We start from the raw sequence: 11,467 nt of genomic DNA, 5'->3' as shown, positions 1-11,467 counted from the left end.
AATAAAATGGATTCAAGTACCAATTTATAAATTTTCTACCATGTCACGAAGCAGTTCTGAAATTTTATCGTCTTTACAGGTCTCAAGGGGTGCGTGTGAAACGGGGCCTGTCTTCGCGAAGCACTTGGAACGCTAAAGTGGTTGTCAAGAAGAGGCGCCAGCCAACTATGATAATGAACATCATTATTAGTCAAGGCTGCCGGTTAATTAGGCCCCAGTTTCTTGTGCCTCTCGTCGGAGACGATGGCATCCTCTTGCTGAAGCTCCGCAACCTAACCGCTACAAAGGGGTGATGAACCAAGTGTTACCTTCACAATGGATTCAATGTTATACTGCATCTTTGCGAGATAAAACCACGTCTCTGCTATCGTTCACTCACTTCTTCATAAGTATAAATACGTCCAAAAGGTGGACGCAAGCGTGAACTGCGGACGCTCGACCAAGTCTGCTGTTTAAAAGAAATCAATCCCTCGAACGTTCAGTTTGCTTTCGGGCACTCCACGCAGGAAGTGCTCACTCTGTAAGCGCGCAAAACGCAGGAGGGACTAACTCTGAGGCAGACGCGCCGGTGCAGACAGGGTGGGTTGCTGGCGCGTGTGTGCCCACAGCTCTGCAGGCAGTGCGCGCGATTTCGACTACAGCTACTCCACTTGCTCCCGGGGCCGAAGGCAAGGAGGGGGAAAATGGCACCGCCTGACAGTTAAGATATATGATAGTCGACAGAAACATTAGAGGAGCCACAAGTTTGCACCCCGTAATTGTTTAAAATGGTTACCTTCCTGCCTCTGCCTACTCAGGTGGCCGAGAAAGGACACCGTTGGCGGCCGGGAGTAGGGTCGGCGGCTCGCCCGTTCGCATCGCAGTGCGGGCGATCCGTAATCATGCTAGTGCGGCTGAAGCTCACGGCTTCCTGTTTCCACCGCTCAAGGCAGATGGTGGCTGCATCCAGCCTAACAAGCAGATGTCGCGCCAACCATGACGTGCGTTGAATAACGCGGGCTGCGTTGCGCTCTCGTCGCGTTCATGATGCACGGTAGTGAATGTTCGCGCGAAAATCGTGATGCGAGAACAAGAAAAATGTGCGCGTAAGGCTGCGCACGTACTACGCCTCCTGGACATTTCACGGTCCTCTTTCCGTCTAACACTCTTACCATTGCGCACATTTTTGAGTTGCGCTACAGTAAGAGACATGTACGCGACTTCTCTCGTAAATTATGTACCGTATGCAGACTGTAAGAATAAATAGTCGCTGCTCGGTCCCCTCTTGAACAGACACGAATTTCTCACCAAATTCTTTTCTGTATTATTTGGATGGATACTTAAGCCTCATTGAAGTTCTGAAAAGATAGGAATCTTCTTTTATCGAAAATATACTTAGTTTTTATGAAACTGGGGAGCTGATAAAAATAAAAATAAAAAAAGACAGAATACATGAAATCAGCTTCTTTCGCGGGTAGACTCTCCTGCACGTCGCCTTGAATACAGAAGGTGCTTGGTAAGAAACCAGTCACAAGTTCTGCGGAATGTGGTTCTACGAGAGGCATGAAAGCCCTCGGAAAAGAACGTAGCCCGCGGTCCGGTAACAAACAATTATTCGCATATTGATATGATTGGATTTGCCTGTATTATGGCCGGTACGCGAGGTTGTAGGACGCGATCAAGCAGAGGAACGTACGTAAAAAAAAAAAAAGAAAACATATATATGTCTCTTCGAATGCACTTATTCCCCTCGATGCGTGACCCTATACCAAGCCCCTGACACGGAGATGGAAGTCGGTTGCCCTCGACGCTGAAAAGGTGCAGAGACGCAGTAAAAAGAAGGCAGCATCAGCCAGAACGAGTAAACAGGATTTATATGTGAGTGTAAACAGAGTTGTACCCTCTGCGCTGGGCAAAGGAAGAAAGGCGCGTGTCGTGGAGGCGGGAGTGCATTTGGGATTTGCTAGAAAAGGTGTCTCGCAGACCCCGGTTCCCAGAATACTGCTTGCTGCGCGCTCCGTGGCGATGTTCGCACCAAGCGCTCTGTCGCGCCGTGTCCCCAGGGTGCCTCTTGTGTTTGGCCCTGCAAGCACCAACTGCCGCCTTGGCGACAATTCGGCCCACTTCTCTTGCTCCTCGTCCAGTATAGTGCTGCGGTGCTCTCTGCCTCTGAATCGTAATGCGGAGGGAAGCCTATCAGTCGGTTGAAAAGCTAGGTACATTTGTTTATTTCAAGCTAAATAAAAAGCCGATGGACGAACGAGAAAAAGGATAAAAGGCGCTTTTGCTCTCTTTTTCCACCAGGTGATATCACTTCGGCATTGGCACGCCGGTTGTTGCTAAGGGGCTATAGCTCCTCGGAGCTTACAAGCGCTTCGCAGCCTTTCGTTCACCTCTGTCGATTTAGGCAGGTTCACATGTGTAGTAAGACCGCTTAGGTGAAGTTAGTAGGAATGACTAATTTGAATGAAAAAACAAAGCATTTGTAAACACAAAAACAAAAAGAAAACATATGTGCCTTTTCATGGCACAGTCGGTAAGTTATTGATTCTCTGCCGAAAGTGTACTTGCGTAGGAACACGGGGTAGGAAAACGTCAGTGCATATGCAGTGTACTGAAGTATCGAATAAATATTTAAAATCAAGTTTTGCAGCATCACAGCAAAGGAATTATGATTTTATTTGGTCGTACAGCTTCTCCATCTGACATAAACGCATTTCATTTAGCACAATAACTTTTTAACGCGAAAGCGTTACCGCCCGCATACGTGTCGCAGAAAATCCGGTGTCGGCGTCCGCCGAATAAAAATCATCCCGAGCAACTGCCACGCAGGCTCTCCGCGTGGTGCAGAGACATTACTGAACTAATTGAAGTTCTCGAAGTAAAATGCGTAAGAAAATTCGTAAAGTCCGATTTACACATAACCTACAGACATGATAGCATCGGATCGTAATTTGAATATACAAGAAAATAATTTGAATCTACGAGAAAACATAGTTCTGTTACGTGGAAACTCAAACACAAACCCCTTTATTCTTTGCTAACGGGGGTACGAGCTATTAATGACTGCTTGTAACCTCTACTTTACGGGTGTATGAGCCGTTGGTCTGCCCTGCACTGCCGCCGGGATCGACCCACCATTGTTTTCTATGGGGCCCCGTGTCGCAGAAAATCCAACGTCGGTGTAGGCGTCAACGGCGCCCGATAAGCCGATCACGTTCCTCTATTGAAGGCGAAGCTTAAGCGACCTCCAAGTTTTTATTAGTCTTTAATGCATCCGCGCTTAAAATCCTACCTGCCCGCGTGCTAACGAGCACTCACTCCCGCCTTTGTCACATCATTCAGTACCTCTAAGATGGTCAACAACCTTCTCAGGCCGGGTGGCTAAGGTGGGTGTTAAACGGGAATATCTGAAAGAAACAATAATAATCAGTGTTTGAGGCTGCCGCTTGCTCGTCTTTTGCCGTTTCCGAATCTTTGCCCGAATTCACAAAAGCTTCTTACGCTAGAATTGTTCGCAAGAAAAAAATTCAGCCAATCCGGATGCAAGACATATTATTCTCTAAGGCGGCCGGCTAATGGCAAAGAGTACTTATGAAAGAAAAGCTTTATGAATCTGGTCCCTTGTCTTCTTTTTCCGTTGCCCACGAACCACAAGCTTCCCACGTAGTTGGTCCAGTTAGGTTGTATTTCTCATATACTGTCACACACGTTTTTTGAGCGCACTCTTTATCAACTGACCATTGCCTCCTTCTTCGTCTTTCTGGGGCTTTACGTGCCAAAACCAGTTCTGATTATGAGGCACGCCGTAGTGGAGGGCTCCGGAATAATTTTGACCACCTGGGGTTTTTTAACGTGCACTACAACGCAAGCACACGGGTGTTTTTGCATTTTGCCTCCATCGAAATGCGGCCGTCACGGCCGGGATTCGATCCCGCGACCTCGTTGCCTCCTTGAACTAACTCGTGGTGAACAACACTTCAACCTGACTCGGGGAAAAAAAAAAGGTCATCTTGGAGTTTTAAGGACAGAAAAGCTAGTAAGAGGAATGGAATTAGAAAAAAAAAAGAAAACTAGTGGAGGGAAATGAAGATTTAGGCGGAGGAGGAGGCTAAATGAGAGGTTGGTATTGTTCGATGTGACTTGCTGAACTTAATGTATTTGTTGCTTCCCTTCCATTTTGTACGGTGCGACATCACAGAAAGAGGTCAGTGGAAGCTCGTTTCGATCGCTTTGCAGAGTTCGCCACGAAGCTGCGCTAGGTCCACGAACTGCTTGCTCAATCGGGGTAAGCAGCGATTCAAAAATCTGCAATAGTTCCTAGCAGTTCCTACAACCTGATTAAGGAGCGTTTGAATACCAGACGAGAGCGTTAAAAACTGCTAATAACAGCGCAGTACCGGCGGTGCTCCCTTCTTGTCCCACAGAGGAGTCACGGCCGACTGCACTGGCGAAACGCTGTAGGCGTGCACCCGAGGCTTCGATATCGGAGGCCGAGTCGGGGGGAAAGGCGTCCCAGCGATGCCGAAGCGCCGAGAGCCCCCAGCGAGTGTGCGCGTGCCTCGGTGTCCAGGCAAAGGCGCACGTGGTTCGGGGACGTGTGGATATGCCGAAAGCCCCGCGCCGACGGTGGGAGTCAGTTGGGCGCAGAGCCCGCGACTAACCGGGCTCCCACTCACGCACGCACTGGATCCCGCAGGAAAGAAGCGCGGGAAGGAACTAATGTACTTTCCGTGTACCTTCCTACAGATCGACACATGTTCGTTTGAAGTCGTGGGAGGGGGGGGGGGGGGGAGGCAGCAGAAGCGCCCCTGCCGCTCTTTATTTTGGCGCTGTTGCTCGGCCCTCTCCTTAGCGGTGTTCATTCTTGATGCCTGACATGGATTTCCACTATGGCGGGAGAGGGGCCCGACTGCGCGACCCTCCTCCTCCGGTGAGCCGCGGGCCGGAGCTCTCCTTCCTCCCGGCGCGGCGGCCGAAGCTTGTTAGTGCGTCTCTCTCGTGCGCACGCGTGCGTGCGTGCGGGCCCACACGCGCGCCTTTTGTGCTTTCGGGCTTGGCCCGTCGCGTCGAAAGTAGCTTGTTCGGAAACTTGTCGGACGTAATTTTTGAGAAGTGCCGACATATGTCTCTGGCTTTTCTGCTCCTTGCGATCGCAGCCGTTAACAGCTTGCGCGAACGGAGTGGCATTTTTGCTCGCCGCTTTCTCTGCGACGATGGAGGCCCGAGTGGCGACTTCTGCCTTTATGGCGTGCTCTTGCAATCACTCTTCTTGTAGACGCCCTCCTTTCGCAGAGTCGGCGTTCGGCTGGATACGCTCCCGCAACGGTAAATTCCCACAACGGTCGCGGTAACTTCTTACGTGCGGTCGCTGAGTTAGCTGAAAGAAGACCTCTTTCGTGGTGTGTATGTATATATCTGCCATGAAAGTTGAGTAGTGATGGAACTTCTAATGGCAATAATGGACACGCGAATGCTTCTATGCTTCTTAACCGGCATTCAGTGGTTGCGAACGCTACAATGAGATGGCCACAAGTGCTACCTGTGGAACTCATAAGAGTGCTATAGCAGTAAACATTTTGTCTGTCAAAGTAGCAAAGTTGGCGTAAGTGCCTCTGGGCTACTTGAATTTAGAAACTACGCGTTGATTTTATTAAGGAAAGGAGACGAAGAAAACAAAGCCTTTCTGTTTAATATACGAATAATACTTCTCGATCTTCAATAAGATCCCGCTACATTAACACTCTGCATTCAAAAGGGGATCGAGAAGGAAAAAAAAACAACAACAACAACAACAACAACCTTATATTGGTGAATCGCTTCACACCAGTGTTCACGTCGCGTCTCGAGAAGCAGACAAAATATAAGGACAGAGAACGTGGCCGCATGCCGTGCCCACCACATAGGAAATACTAGGCTGCACGATTTGGCGAACAAACGCTATCTTTGAGTATCTGTCATGCACCAGAAGCAGACACTATAGGCCCTCATAACGGCGTGTTCTAACGCGAGCGTGTGTTGTGTGAATGTGCATAGCGTCGACTCTCATGCGTAGGGCAAAGTGAAGAATTTAACTTGTGTTCCATAGTGCGGTGCCGACTAAAGTGAACGTAATTTTTTTTGTGATGAACTTATACGGCATCGTTGGAGTCGATCGTTGCCTGTCTGCCATGCAGCACAGACAGCTGGAAAGGGGCGTTATCTGTACCTTTCCCAGGAATTGTACATATATTCCAAACTTTAGCACAACGAGATTGCAGAGAACCTAGCGCAGAGCTGCTAAAAGCCGTCAAAAGTCATACAGAAAACCTATATGTTTCCTAAAGACACACTTAGAAGCGAGCAGGAATAAAATTAATTAAGCTACAGCCTTCGTCATACAGCTTTTATAATAAAAGGAAGTCAGAATTATACAACATTCTCAGCTATAAAACAATGATTTATTGATGAAAGGTGTATTAAATTGTAATAAAAAATAAACAAGTAAAGAACTCGTGGTTTAATGTTTCTGCGTCCTTGTCGCATCTTCGAATTTTCCTTAGCCTGTGTGAACCTATAGCGTATACAAGGACGCTTTCTTTGTTGCTATCTATTCAATTTCCACCCCAAGATATATACGCACAGGCTGCGGGTAAAATGCTTTGGTACTTCATTCATTTTCTGAAATATAAAAAGTTGTCGCAGTTTCACCTGAAAGGCGAAGCGTCAATTGCGATAGCAAATTTGTAGAGAGCTATACGGAGTAATGATAGTAGCTTTATCAGCTGTATAAACGTGGACATGCAGCAGCACCGGCAACACGCAGAACTGTTGTCGACGCCGTCGGCGTTTTGCCCGCGTTCGCACAAAATGCGTGCGGCGTTGGTGACTGTTGCCGGAGCCTCTTATATAAATAGACACTTGGTGCCACAGCTAAACGTCGCCTCCCTCCCCCCCCCCCCCCTCCCCCCCCCCCCCCCCCCCCCCCCCAAAGCCTTTCGCGCGTCGGAAGAAGCCGCGTTTGCTCTACATATATGGTGATTGTAAAGGAGGAAGGAGACTCCTACTTCTGCAGCCCTTGAAGGGAGCACGGCGCAGAACGCGCGTTTGTTCTCCGCCGTGCGTTCACTCCCCGTGAAAGCGCGCGTCCCTCGCGCCCTTTCACTCGCACATACAGCGTTCGGCGCGCGGCGACGATTTCATCTCCATTGACGTCATACGGAACCTCACGGCGACGGCGACGCCGACGGCAGAAATCTGCTTAGGAGTGTCCATATAATTGCTATCGCAATAAAATTGTCGCCCACGAATATAGCACCAAACTACAAAGGACGCCCAAAACGGGTTTCTCAGAACGTTTAGCAGTTGAAGAAAAATCCATTCTGCGCCTTCGTCCTTCCTCCACCTTGCAGGCTTCCGCACGAGTGATTTATTTGCTTTTATCCATTTTCTATGACACAGCCAAATACTATATGCTTTTGCACAACCAGGGCACGTATAAGGTATAGGTATAAGGAAATTGTACTAGTAGTTTCTTTTATCTCATGGAACATTTGTTAAACAGAACTTGTGTATATCTTTGTGTATGCGGTGGTGTTATGAATGGTATTAGAATATGTTGTACTTTTATTGTGTTAATATAGGAGACAATCGGATTGTACTGTTGCTTTCGTTATCGCGAGGTGAGAGCTTTGTCAATTTGGCTAATTAGCTGATTTTTTTTCTCCCCTCCCCCCTTTGTTCTGTACTTTCAGAGCGCCAAATAAACTATTCGTGCGCTTGTCTATTGGTTTTTCGCCTTCGTCAGCTTCTTTCCTGCCAAGAATTCTTAAGCAAGAAGGTATGACCGATGATGGCCGCGACTAAATTGTTCGTAAAACACGTGCCATCGGAAGATGATTTCAGCAAGGGAATTCTTCCTTTTGGAGGAAGCTTTGTTCTGCTACCTAAGCACTAAACTTCTCGAAATAATCACACCTATTGGAGGGCGTGAAGTAAAGGTCACGTGAAAGTATGTTCTACAAACTTGAACTTTCTGAATACTGCAATTTTACCGAGCAGTGAGTGTGTTCGTGAAAATTGCAATGGTTAAAAGTATTACGTTATTTACATGATCTGCGGAAGCAGTACCCTGTCGATAGCCTTTGTCTCTATAGTTTATTCACTCATGCAACTCCTTAGCCACACTGACTCACCAGAGATAAAGAGAAAAAGAAAGAAAACAAAGCTGTGTTTGTTTCCTACAGAGAAGCTAAAGAAAGTATACTTGCTCTGTTTCTTTGTTCAAAAAGGAAGAGAAGAGTGCAATCTGCAAAATAGCTTCCTTAAAAGTTTTAAATAAATTTCCGGTTGATTAAACCAGCTGCGCTTCGGCAACATTGTTCACTTTAGCAACGACATCGTTCAACGCTGGTCTCTCCGGTTACCCGGCCCTTACGGGGGGACATCAATGGTGCACATGCATCTTTTTCTGGGACCGAGCAAATCACTTCTGCATCGAAGCAATCAAGCTTCTTCTGAATAGTTTTCAAAGCAGATGCTTGGTCGCCGTAGTGAGCACTAAGCTTCTTGAAGCTCTCTGCTGTCGACAAAACCCTGTTGATAACCCCACACTGTAAGCCCTCCCCTACTCTCTGCACGGAATAACACTGGCGCACACATCCTCATCCGGGCGAATGCTCACCCTGTTTGTGTGGAACCTCACCTATTCCTACCGTGATGATTGAGAGCCTGAAAACTCTCATTATTCTGTAATCTATCAAGCATCTATAATAAAACGTTCAGTACGGGTTGAAATACCTTTTGTAAATGCTAGAGCACCCAAAGGCGGCTAATTATCTCGAGCTAGTGCGTTCTTAACGCTGCGCAGATGAATAATGAGAATGCTGGTTTTTCTCTCCATACGTGATTGCGAAAAGGTGCCCGAGACAAGGAAAAGATTGAGTGCCCCGCCAATGAATCGGGACGCAAGGCCGACCCCATGGTGCGAATATCCCACCACGTCAGTAGCCACATCTCTGCCCCCGTCTCCTTGCTTCCCAAATGCCTCCCCCCCCCCCCCCCCCCCCCCACCTTCTGCTGGGTGTGCGCAACGTTTTCCCACACGACTCTCTTTCGCTCTGCCGCCTCTTGGTTGCCATCAAAAATGCTCCCCAACGGAAGCACCCTCGGTGGCCTATATATACATACACGTACACACTCAGGCGCGCGAGTGTGTGGCTGTGCGAGCCGGTGCATTAGCCGGATACGCACGCACATTCCTTCCGGGGTCCGAGCCTTTATTTATACGTGTGCCGCGAATGCCTAGCTCCCCGCCACGCAACCGCTCTGGCCTCCCATTAATGGATTAGCAGATTAACTTCATCGCGTCAACGCGAGGGCGACACCGCAGCGAAGGTGCACCCGCGAGGCGCCCCATATCGATTGGAGCGCGCGCGCGTAACGGGGCCTGCACCCCTCCACGACGCCAGCACGGTACGCCCACCGCCCAGCGTGGTCCGCGCTTCACGGCTCGGATAACGACTCTAGTTCGCCACCAAAAAGAAAAAAAAATGCTTGAGAAATAAAGCAGGTTTTTATTTATTTATTTATTTATTTATTTATTTATTTATTTATTTATTTATTTATTTATTTATTTATTTATTTATTTATTGTCGTAGGTTAAGTGGACGAAGCCCACTAGTAGTTAAGTGGCTATAACATAAGTGTTTAGCATTGCTATTAGTTACAGAACCACCAATTCTAGGCTTAACCATACTAATAGGAAATTGTTTACCATCGCACCAGGTATGATATTAAAAGGCAGCATACTGACAACTGTTGGCAAAAAAAAAAAAAAAAAAAAAAAACACGATAGAGCGGTTGTAACATTTCTCATATGTAAGCTACGAATTTAGAGCAGTATAATGTCCTGCAAAATCGGATAGCGCCGAGAGGACATTAATACTGCTAATAAGTGCTGTCATGGGAGTTGTGAGATCTATACAAGTATACCACTGACCGTTAGGATGCGTTCTCAAATAGGCACTCGTTTTTAAAAATTTATTATTGGTGTTAGGTTGCATTCGAGTACAGGATGTAATTCAATTATCTTCGAAGCATACGAGCGGAACTCTCAGAGGTGTTTTCTGGAAAATAATGTCGTCTCGTGAATGTTTCTAGAGTACACGCACAGTAGTTGCGTTTTTCGCCGGACAGGTGCAGTGCCTGATACACAGGCACAGTTCGTGCCCTGAGCTCATAACATGGCAGAGGTTGTAAGTGCATTAATTTCCTGCCCCAGATATCCGCTACCATACTTACCTACCATATGAAGGACAGTAAAAAATAGAAGGAGAAAATCACGATGACGATGATACGGGGCGAGGGGCTGGTCGTGATAAAAAAGAAGAACGCTTCCAACACTACAACAACAATAAACAGTGACGTCAGTTTAACCAACCGCGCGTACATTCGAAATTTACACTCTCTGAAAGAATATCTATAAATACTTTGTACCTTTCAACGGCCGTTTTCGGATGAACGTGCGGGCAAGCGCAAACTTTCCTTTTTCTCGGCCTGTTTAAACTTTATAACTTCTCCCCCTTGCACCAGTGTTTTGAGGAGAAGCAGGCACCTCTTCTTAATACGAACGTGTGGTGCGCAGTGTGAGTGCTTCCAGAAACATAAAAGAAAAGAAAAATTGGCTTCACAGTGCCTCAGCCCAGGCTTGTTCTCGGTTGTGTACCAGGTGGAGATCGCGTTAAAAAGGGGCGCGGAAGCTTGCGCCGATTCAGAAGACGCTGCTGAAATCGGCGCGTGTCCCCAGAGCCAGTAGTACGTGCGCTGAATGCGAGCGGTTCGCCGCCGGCGCGCGGTACGCCTCGGTGGTATGGCCGGCGTGGTCACGCCGCGGGACGCCACCGCTGCCGCCGACTGTGTGCCGAGGCACCTTCTGCTAGCTGCTGCAGAGCCAAGCCTGCGTGAGTGCCTGTGCACTATAACAGCCTGGCTGTCGGCGCCTGTTGGCATATTTCAGACAGGCGCTATTAGCCTACAGCGACAAGTGTTTTCCTGTTGGTGCCCTTGTGGAACTGCGCAGCGCGCCTGCATGCCTGGCCGCGGTTGTTTTGCTTGCCGCGTGTCGCAATGCTTGGAGGCCTGACTAGCAAAGCTGTAACACGAGCGTGTCTGTCATTCGTGGGGTAGAAAACAAACAATTCGAGTCAGCCTCAGCTGTGTGCCATAATGAGTTAAGTTATGGGGTTTTACGTGCCACAACCACGAGCTGATTATGAGGCACGCCGTAGTGGGACACTCCGGAATAATTTGGCCTACCCGGGATTCTTTAACGTGCATCTAAATCTAAGTACACGGGTGTTTTCGCATTTCGCCCCCCGTCGAAATGCGGCGCCCGTGGCCGGGATTCGATTCCACGACCTCGTGCTTGGCAGCCCAACACCATATCCACTAAGCAACCACGGTGGGTCTGTGTGACATACTCATATAAGCGAGCATGCCTCTGTTACGC

Source organism: Dermacentor silvarum, chromosome 1 (genome assembly GCF_013339745.2).
Source record: "Dermacentor silvarum isolate Dsil-2018 chromosome 1, BIME_Dsil_1.4, whole genome shotgun sequence".
NCBI lineage: Eukaryota > Metazoa > Arthropoda > Arachnida > Ixodida > Ixodidae > Dermacentor > Dermacentor silvarum.
This window is presented reverse-complemented; position numbering follows the sequence as displayed.